Here is an 11,154-nt window from a genome sequence, read left to right as displayed (position 1 = left end):
TGGGTTTTTCCTCAGAAAAGCCTCTAAATTGAAAAATAGCAAGAAAAGATCAAGTGAAAAAGGACAACAGGAGCAAAAACCTCAAAAGTTTGAAAAATTTTCGTTCAAATAATGATTGGATCTTTGCAAACAAGTTTCTTTCATAAATAGAAACTCGGTTGCTCTCAATTCCAATTCTACAAGAAAAAACATTGAACTGGGAAAGAACCTTTACAAATATGAAAAACCTTCAGATCTATCAAACCCAAAACCAACCCAAAGGACTTCTTAACAAGAGAGAGACAGAGTGCATGTTAGGGATTTTAGTGAAATTATACTAATTTCAAGTGTTTAAATTTTAATTTGGGTTTCATTTTTAATAATTTGATGGGGTGAAAGGTGATGCAATTAGCTGTTGATGTGGTATATGATAAATAGTAATTTTTTATTATTCCATCTGACACATCAAAATTTTCCATTCAATAATAACAGCAGGGACTAAATTAACATGACATTGAAAATGTTAGAAACCAAATTGACACAATTGAAAGGTTAGGAACTAAATTGAGATATGATGTAAAAAATAGGGATTAACTTTGTAATTTACCCTTTTATATAATAGTAAAAAGAAGTTACTATGATCTATTGGGTAACAGTTAAAATAATTAATAAAAAGAGGTAGAAAAAGGCTAAATTTATATAATAGTAAAAATAAGTTACTAGGATCTATTAGGTAATAGTAAAAAAAACTTAATGAAAATAGGTAAAAAAAAGGTTAAATGCAATATTAGAGCACCACATGAGGTATATAATAGTAAAAAGAAGTTACTATGATCTATTAGGTAACAGTAAAAAAAACTTAGGGTCTGTTTGGGATCTGTTTATTCTACTGAGACTGAAATTTTTTTGCTGAAAGTACTGTAAATAAAGGTAAAAGTTAGCTGAAATAGTACAGTGGGACCCATGGATAGTACCAAAAAGTGTAATGGGCCCATGAATAGTAGCAAAAATAAGCTAAATAGTAAAATAAGTTGACTTTTTAATTTGGAGCCAAACAGATCATTAATAAAAAGAAGGTAGAAAAAGGCTAAATCAATACATATCATATCATATACTATATATAATAGTAGAAGTCTTTTCCTACAATTATGGAGGTGTTGCCATGTAGGAAAAATATCCATCTAAAATTTAGCCATGTATAAGTTAAAAAGCGATAAATTATATTGTTTGGTAATACTACAACACCGTTTAAAAGCCTCTCATTATAAACTAGCCTCTGAGCACGCGTGTGAGGTTTTTCTATTTTTTGGATAAAAATTAATAATTTACATTTATTATAATTCGGGATTTCTACTTTTTCTAATAAAAAAAAAAAAGAAAGAAAGACTACGTGGGGTGAGTTTTGTAGATTTGAGGAGTTTTAAAACTAACAAAAGAGTGATTCTATTTTGTAGGGAGTTAGAGAGTAGAAGTAGGAATTTAAATTAACGTAAAAGTAGAAGTTTATTATAAGTAGGAAGACATTTTAACATAAAAGTAGGAATTTATTATTTTAGTCAATTTACTATTTTAACCTTATTTTTAAGTTTTAGATAAGGGTATTTTTTACAGTAAAAAAAAGTAATAACTAACTTTTTTTTGCCAATTTACTATTTTAACCTCATTTTAAAGTTGTTGGTTGATTAATTTAGGGGTATTTTTGACAAGAAAAAAAGCAATAACGAACTTTCTGAATGCTCTTAATATATACAGAAGATAAAAAAATCAACCGGTTAAAATTAGACGTACACAAAGATAGAAATAGAGAGAGGCGATGAGGAAACGGGGAGAGGATGAGGCCTGGGACACGGAGAAAGAAACAGAGAAAGAGGCAAAATGGTAAACACTGCATCAATTGGGCATAAGAAATCAAAAAGTTTCAAAACACGATTTTGCATACGACGTCTCTCAAATTCCTTTCTCTTAGTTTCCGCTAAATCTAAGATCAGAATTCAGAGAAATTTTTCATTCTACTTTTTTTCCGAAATAATGAGGAAGGAAGATGAAGCGGCCTTCAGCATAAGCACGAAAAAGGCCTTTCCCAGGAACTCTCGATATCAGACCATTCTTTCTCGGTAATTTTCAACTAATCTCTTATCCTATTGTCTTCAATTATGTTTGCTGTCAATTTAGGGATTTCGTTGAAATCAGTGAAACAACCTAGAATATCAAATTCCAACTGAATTATTATTAGGAATTTTTATTTCTGGGTTTTGTATCAAAGTCTAACTGAATTGTTATTAGGAATTTTCAGTTTCTAGTTTTTGTTTCTTTGCTTTCATGAATTTCAGTTTCATATTTTGTTTTGTTTTGTTTTTGGTTTTTTGTTTTTTTGTTTTTTTTTGAAGTTAACTGTAAGTCATTATTTTAGGTGTAGTCTAAAATACCAATCCACTCTCTGTTTGGTTTCCCATAAGCACAAAAGTTCAAAAAACGAAAAGTTAAAGTTACTTTTCCTTTTTTCTTTTCCTACGTACTAAAGCTGGAATTAATATGGTTGCTTGGAGTTTAAAGTATTTGTTTTGATTTTTACTTTTTTTTTGGTATAGTTTGACTTTTTGTCTTTTATTTTATTTTTGGTTATTTTATTGTTGATGAGTTTCCGTGCATAATTGCAGATGATACAAACATTATGGCATGGGAATTTGGGTTAGATTGGTTTTTAATAACAATTATCTGTGTTAGATTTTGTTTTTCTTTTGGATATTTGGGGTTCAATTCGTTTTGAGTATATGTCTTTTCTTTAAAAAGAAATCTTTGGAGATCTTCATGGATTGATTTGGTGCTGAAGAACCTGGATTTATGTTGCCAAAAAAATAAATCTCTGTCATTTCATTTTATGGAGTTTTTAATTTTTTGTTGAAATATTTTCCCCTCTTTATATTTCCGTTTCTCATGTTTCTTTTCTACCATTGTTGTCAAGTTTTTTCAGTACATATTTTTCTAAAATTAAAGTTTTTCCTGGGTTATGATATAAAGGCCATGTGGTTCTCATATCACAATAATTGGGTCAATTTTATTTTAAATTGTATTTCGTTAGTATAGTTTGTAATGTTAGAGAATGAGGTTTGTCAGATTTGATCAACAAGGCTAATATTGCAAACTTTGCATCTGAATAGGATTTCCGTTTCTACTTTAATATGTCAAATATTTGGCTTTGAGTCCCAATATCTATTCATCTATTTTTGGTTTAATGATGCACTCTACCTGTTTGTTAAAAGAATTTAGTCAATAAAATTTTCAGATATTGTTGTTTCCTTTGAGGCATGAGATTGTAGGAACTATTTTTGAAGTACCTTTTACTCTTTTGCTATAGGGGAGATATAGTGGCGTTTTTGGAAAACGCCACTATAGTGTTTGCTTTCCAGCCCAAAGTCGAGTTTGCCAAACTCGACTTTCAAAAAGAGTCTAACTAACTAAATAAGTTTGAACGCATTCCTTGCGCCTAATGTTTTGCTGGAAATAGTCTATTCAGCAATTTTTGCCTGAATTATCCTTTCTTATTTATCCATTAATATGAATTTAGTTTCTTGCTCTTTTCCTTTTTGATTCATTTTAATTTGTGATAATAATATCTTGCTATCTTGGAGGGTTAGTCATGTTGTGCAAGTCTGTTCCACTAGATTCACCAAGTACATTCTCATGTTTGTAGGATTTCAAATTTTTAATTTTTTTTTAAGTTCAGAATTTTAAAAATCGTTCACTGGGTGAATTCCTAAATGTTGCTCAATGTCATTTTGTCGTTGTAAGGGCATCAAAAATCAAACAAAGAGGTACATAAGAAGATTTTTGACATTGTGAGAAAGATAGAAAGAATTTAGGTAATTTCAAATGTAGTTAATTCACATTGACAGGATTAGAAATTGCTTTTTTATTCATTGCACCTTACAGCTTTCTCAAACTTTCATGATGCAGTAATTTGAATTATTATAATTTATGCACCTAGTAAATTTGAATTTGGCAATCAGTACTCCACAATTTAATTCTAATATAGATATTATTTAGATTGATTAGTGTTAGGATATGAGCATTTTTTAAGGTGAAATGGGTTATCCAGTTTTAATTTTGCTCATCTTTGCTTTCTAAATTACAAATGCTAAATTATCAAGCCTGGATTGGTACTAATTTCTCTCTAAGGGTATTGACTAACTTTGACTGACCTTGTGATTTTATGTAGCACTTCAAAAACTTGAATAATTTTACACAAAGTATTGCCAAAGTACAGACCTGTGATTTCAGAGTACTTTGGAAAACTGTAGTATTATGCAACATCCTAATTTTGCTATTTTAGGGGTCATTTTTCTTATTTTACAGTTTTACTTGGCGCTCTGTTTTTTTAAAAGGTCAAAAGTGGTCCTCAAATGCATAGAAAGTGTTGATATTATAGGATTAAAATGGGACAGACATTTTGTGCAATGATTGCATAAGTCATGGGGCTTTGACAAAGTGATCCTCTCTTCTTTAAGCTTTTATTTATTTTTTTCTTTTTTTAATGCATATTTTTTAAATTATAACTTGGTGTTGTTTGATTATAATTTTTAAGAAATTTCAAAAAAATAAATTCCATGCATTGGTTGCTAAGGCACATGTCATTTTCTACCAAAAAATCTTATTTCATATCGAATTATCAAGTTTGAATTGGTAGGAAATTTGACACGCGTGTTAAGAATATAAAGAACCTGCAATCCAGCGGTTGCATGTTCTTTCATGTTGCAAGCTAGTCTCCTCTCTTCTGTTCAGATTCTCCTTCTCATGCTTTTTCAGCCTTCAACTACAACTGAAGCCAGCCTCCTTTGTAGAGGAAGTCCAAACCCAAGGTAAGAATTCCGGTTTGCTCTTTAATTGAAAATCTACCTGCCCAGTTATTACTTCCTATGTATTGTTCTCTCTCCACTTCAATTGTTCATGGAATTTTGTTTGTGGTTGTGGGTGATCAACTTTGGTGTTTTGGGTTGCTGTGGTTGAATAGTTGGCCTTTGGTTTGCCGGTATTTAAAGGGTTTTTTTTTTTTTTTTTTTTTTTTTTTTTTTTTTTTTTTTTTTTTTTTTGCTTTAGGTTCTAGCTATTTAAATTGGAAAATTTATTTTTCCATCTTGGTTTTGTAGCAAAATTGGGGTTTGGATAGTTTGGGTTGTTGTCTTTGACTCAATTAATGAAATAGCTACTATTGTATGGGTAGTATAGGTATTTAGGTTCCTTTCTACTTTGAAGGCCTTGATTTAGGGATTTTGAATGTGATCTTATCATTGATGATAATGTGTGGTCTGATAAAAAAAAAAAGGAAAAATATATACACACACACATTAATATCTGATGAATGTCAACTTTGGTGTTAGTTTGCATCTTGGTTCTTTTACAAGAAGGCCATCAATTTTGGTTTGTTTACTTCTGTTTACTTTCTACTGCTTAGAATGGTCCTTAGCCACATGGTAAGGTTGTTTTTGCTCACTTGTTAGGGACGTAAACCTATTTGTTGCTTTACGTATAGAAGATGTTTGAGAAAAAGCCACGCCCAAAGTAGTAATAGAAGTAGGCGAATTGTTAGCACATCTACTAAAGTACCAATTCCTCCCTTTTATCCAGAACACTACATGCAATCCTTCTCTCATGCTTCCCTTTTGTCTTCATTGAATATTAGGTACACATATGTGATAAAACTTTTACATCTCTACATGTTTTCTCATTATGTGATTTAAAAATAAAACCTTACATAAATGTATGCTTCAGTAATAATCTTACATATGTGATTAAAACTTTTACATCCCTACAGGTTTCCTTTTAAAAAAAAAAGGAAAAAAAAAAAAAACTTACATAAATGTCTGCTTCAGTGATAACCAGTAACTTATGGAAAATGACATAACTTATGGGAGCATCCAATACAATTATTTTTCTAACTTTTGGTCAGGTCAATTGACAATAGAGGAATATCTTTCTCAAATAACATTCTTCCTAGACTTAAAGTTATATAATTAATTTAAAACCCTTTTTTACATGGTCAAGTCATCAAGTTTCCCAATTCAAAGAGATACAAACATGCCAGAATGCTCAAGTTTTTTAATATCATAGCTCAAGCTATAGGTATGTAGTTTTACGATGTTTTCATCACCATAGAGTAGCCAAGATGTGGCGAGCCATGCCATTATGTGTTATGTGGAACATGTGATGTGAAGGAAATAAGAGAAGCTGCATCCCTTTGTTGTCTTTTATTGAGTTTTTTCAACTTTATTTTTCTTTCCCCCCCCCCCCCCCCCCCCCGCCCCCAAAAAAAAAAAAAAACTCTATTTCCCTTTGATTTGTATTCTTTGAAATGGGAGTGTATACATCTTTTAATTTTTCCTCTCTTTTCCTTTTCTAATAAAATTATTTACTTAAAAAAAAAACACTACTTATAATTTGATACAAAAAATTATATGTTAAGATGTAGAAGAATGGTAATAATTTGAAGTACTTTAGGGGAAGTCTCAAACTTGACCATAGGGTAGGGTTTTTCTAAATAATGTCAATGGAAGAACCAATATGGATTCTCTTTAAAAAAATAAAAATAAATTCATATGGTGTGTAATTGTATGGAACTTGCTATTTAATTGAGTCTTTATTGACTTCTCTAAAATCTTACTTTTTTGGTCCACATGGTCTTGAAGTGCTGATATTTTCCAGATTGTACTTTTATGTAGGCACGAATACTACCTAGAGACTCATTGAAAGGTACTGGAGGGATATTGTTGAGGAAAGTTCCAGTATGGGAAAAAAGAGGTTTTTGGAATGGGATTTGGAGAATAAATGTGGTTTTAGAGCTAATGGTAGTCGGGTGGAGGGATTTGTGTCTCGCATCTTTTGTTTGCGAATGATACGATTCTGTTTTGCAACGCAGATAAGGAGTAGATTCTACATGTTCGGATGCTTCTTCTTTGTTTCTAGGCAGTGACAGGTTTAAAGGTTAATGCGCTGAAGAGTGAGATGGTTCCCATTGGGAGGTGCCAAATGTCCATGTTTTGGCAGAGTTTTTGGGTTGCCAGATTGGGTCTTTGCCTATGACCTATCTTGGTATGCCATTAGGGGCGTCCTACAAGTCCCCTACTGTCTGGAATCCTATCTTGGAGAAAATTGAGCGTAAGTTGGGTGGATGGAAGAAGATGTATTTGTCTAAAGGTGGAAGACTAATGTTGCTTAAGAGCACTCTATCTAGTCTTCCTACATATTATTTATCTCTTTTTACCATCCCTACGCATGTGGCCAATAAAATTGAGAGGTTGCAAAGGGATTTCTTGTGGTGGGATTCCAAGACACATTTGGTGGGATGGGACAAGGTGTGTGCACCTTTGGAATATAGTGGGTTAGGGGTAAGGAAATTAATTACTTTTAATAAAGCCTTACTAGGGAAGCGGTTATGGCAATTTGGGATCGAGGAGACAAGGCTTTGGAGAAGGGTTGTAGCTCTAAAGTTTGGGGAAGAATGGGGGGGATGGACTTCCAAGCTAGGTAGCGAGGTACACGGGTGTGGCCTGTGGAGAAGTATCCGAATGGGTTGGGAGGAATTTAGCAAAAATATTCGGTTTAAGGTAGGGGTGGGAGATAGAGTTAAGCTTTGGATAGATCAATGGTGTGGGAGTCTCCACTTCAATTGACTTTTTCAAATGTGTATGGAATGGCTTCCAATAGAGAGGCATCAGTGGCCTCTTCTCTCGAACGGTTGGGGATAGAGGAATGGAAAAGCTGGGATGTTCATTTTATTCGAAGACCAAATGATTGGGAAATGGGTGATGTGGATGATTTTCTCCGCACCTTGGGATCAAATCTACCTCCCATTGAGAATGGAGATCATATGCGATGGAAGTTGACAAAGAATGGGGATTTTGTTGTCCGATCGTCTTACAATAAGTTAAGAAGACCTTTGCCCATTATTTTTCCTTGGAAAGGTGTATGGAAGGTTAAGGCTCCTCGGCGTGTCTCCTTCTTTGTGTGGACTGCTGTGTGGGATAAGATTCTTACAGGTGATAATTTGAGGGGTAGAGGGATGCATTTTGTTGACTGGTGCATTATGTGCTGTTGTAATAGGGAGACGGTGGATCATTTGTTACTTCATTGTGGTAAGGCTCATAGGTTGTGGAGTTTGGTGTTTAGATCTTTTGGGATTTTGTGGGTCTTGCCAAAAACAGTTGCAGATACTCTCTTTGGTTGGTGGAATTGGCCTAGAAAACATTCGTCTTGCATTTAGAATCTAGCTCCTTTGTGCTTAATGTGGTGTCTTTGGAGGGAGCGAAATTGGAGGACTTTTGAGGACTTGGAAACCTCGGATGACCAATTATTGGCTTCTTCCAGTGGCTCCCTGTTTGACTGGTCTAGGGCTTGCGGAATCACCTCTAGTGACTCTCCTTATGTTCCTTAGCTCTCTCCTTTGCATGTAGTATCTTTCCCTTTCTTTTTTCTCTTTTCTTAATTTGCTATATCTGTATTTTTTTTCTCTGCCTTATGTTTTTCTGCATAAGGTAGTGTTCTTGAATATATATCCTTATTACTTATCAAAAAAAAAAAAAAAAAAGAATAAATGTGCAGCCATAACTTATACTCTTTGCTTGAAAGCTGGTCCACAATATTTACCTATGAATTATTTCAATCTTTTTTATCTTTAAAACAAAATGGGCATGTCATGGAGGTGGAGGTCATGCTGAATATAGCCTGGCTGTCATGGTATAATTGGAACCAAAGTTGGGTTGGTGATGCTCTTTGAAGACAACAGTGAATTTGATGGAAACAACCTCTAAGAGTGGCTATTGAAGAGTGTAGATGGAGAGCTCCTGTAGGTATTTATTATAAGGTAAATTTGGCTATCAAAGAATTGCAAAACAATGCCTACACAAAAAAACGAAATTGCTGAACAAAATATGGTATGGTTTAGGAGTAGTTCGTGATAGTGGAAGCCAATGTATAGGAGCTATGTGTGCAAAAAAAGAACCGAGGAATCACCAAATTGCAGTTATGAAATTGTCATGGTTGTTTGCAGCTGTTCACGTGAATGATTAGATGATTTAGATTTTCTTTCATTATTTTCTTTTAGGTTTAGTAAGGTTTGGGACAAGTTGTTCACTTATCAAAAAAAGGTTTGGGACACTTCACGATTTTTATAACATGTTGTAACTACTTTTCGAACATGAATTATTCATTACAATGGAGAGTTCACTTTTTGAATTTTTACAATTATATAGTTCATGTAAAATTAGAAAGCTTTTTTTATGTATAAACTGTACTTTCATAAGAATTTTGCCCGTGCATTGCACGGGTTAGCGATTATTATTTCTTTGTTGATTGTTTATTTGCTAATAGTACCCTAGAAAAGGAAGGGGAAAAGTTTTTTTTTTTCAGTGTGAGGCCTGCCAAAATAAGCTCAAAAAGCTGGGTGTTTTAGGATTGCCAAACACACCTGTGCAGAAGTTTTATTCACTATATTTTTAATTTAGCCATGAGCTATAGATGTAACCATGCATGTTGAAGTTATAAGATAGTCATATTTAATTTGCTTGCCTTTTTTTTTTTATCAGGGAGGATTTGATATGATCAGTAGTGGGAGAGACAAGATTGAAACTCCAGAGCAGTTAAGACTAATAACTAACTGACTTTCTACCAAGTTTCTATTCGCTAAGACTAACTGATTGCAAATGGATATGATTTTCAGTTTAAGCAAGTTGAAGAAACAGCATTGAAGCTTGATTTGGACGGGCATTAATATGTTGTTACTTATGCAGTGAGCCACATCAAGTGCAGTTTCTACTCATTATAATGTCTATCAATATTGTATGCTTTGTTTGAGGGCTCAGGTTGTGTTGCAAAGATGTTTGTACCATTAAATTGTTCATTTCCCTGCCTTTGTATTGACTAATAATAGCAACTAGATAAATGTGTGGCCTAGCAAAATGCCACATGTTGAAGTTATCATTTCTTTATACTTTAAAGTTCACCTGTTAAGGCCATATGGAGCAGTTGTAAGTTATTAATGAAAAGAATATATGGATGCACTAATATAGGTAAGTGAGTAATGGGGATAATTTGTCGTGGACACTGGGAATTAAATTGCAAGAACCATGATTGGGGCTAGGGGGTTTGGTGTCATGGTGAAGAATAAGTTTTTATTTAATTTTATGGTTATCTTATTTTCATTAGCAAGGAATAGGATATTTTCGTGATAGCTGAACGAGCACCCTTTTCAATATTAATTGTTTAGTAACCAGTACCAATCAAGCTTTATACTCAACAACAAAAATTCAATTCCTTAATTAAAAGATTAGTGTTATTCTATAAAAATTCAATTCCTAATATATGTGAATTGTCATTGTAAATATGAGACTTTTTTTTTTTTTTTTTTTTTTTTGGTTTGGTTGGTGTTGGTTTTGTTTTAATTTAAGTTTATAGGTTGTGTTTTTGTTAATTGTAATTTTAGTTTCATAGATATTTTTTTATTTAGTAATTTAATGTTTCATATCAAAAATAGGAAAATTTTAGACTGGAATTCAATGTACAATCAAAGAGAAAGAAACAAAGAATTGTTTAAATTTTCATACACAATAACTTTCCTATGCATCGCATGGGTTAGCGATTATCATATCATATCTATTTCATATACTATATATAATAGCAGAAACTGAGAAAAAGTTGATTCCTAGAATTAAGGAGGTGCTGACTAATAGGATAATTGTCTATCTAAAATTCAGACACGTATAACTTAAAAAAACGATAAATTACATTGTTTTACCAGGTTAACACTGTTTGATAGTGGTTTGGTTGTGTATATTAAAAATAAAAATCCAGTTAAAATAAAATAAAAAAACATAGAAACTAAAAACACCCTAGCGATTTCTTCAACTTTGCTTAACATTTTCTCTTTCTAAAAAAAACCCCTGGCGATATTGCGATATAGAGAAAGGGGAGAGAAAAAAAACCTAGCGATCTCTTCTCATCAGACTCTGTGATCCAGTGGAGATTCATATGGCCGGCCATCGCCATACCCTACCGGACTTAGACCACCGCAACCAGCACCCGTTAAAGTTAAATACAATCAAACGTGCTAGAGGTATTGAGATACAGAGATAGAGATCGACGTTATTCCGATGAAAGGTACGCATCAATTCTCTGTGTTCATTCTTT

At 32.9% G+C, this 11,154-nt stretch overlaps 1 long non-coding RNA gene across 1 annotated transcript; it reads left to right on the top strand.

Annotated features, from left to right (window-relative positions):
* Positions 1-1,784: 1,784 nt before the first annotated feature.
* LOC126721122 (uncharacterized) lies at positions 1,785-9,793 on the top strand. Its single transcript, XR_007653828.1, has 4 exons — positions 1,785-2,093; positions 4,783-4,835; positions 9,555-9,607; positions 9,689-9,793. It is a non-coding gene; the product is annotated as an uncharacterized LOC126721122 (long non-coding RNA).
* The last annotated feature ends 1,361 nt before the right edge of the window (positions 9,794-11,154 follow it).

Source organism: Quercus robur, chromosome 4 (genome assembly GCF_932294415.1).
Source record: "Quercus robur chromosome 4, dhQueRobu3.1, whole genome shotgun sequence".
Classification (NCBI taxonomy): Eukaryota; Viridiplantae; Streptophyta; class Magnoliopsida; order Fagales; family Fagaceae; genus Quercus; species Quercus robur.
The sequence above is the reverse complement of the archived record's forward strand: the minus strand, read 5'-3'. Positions and strand labels throughout refer to the sequence as shown.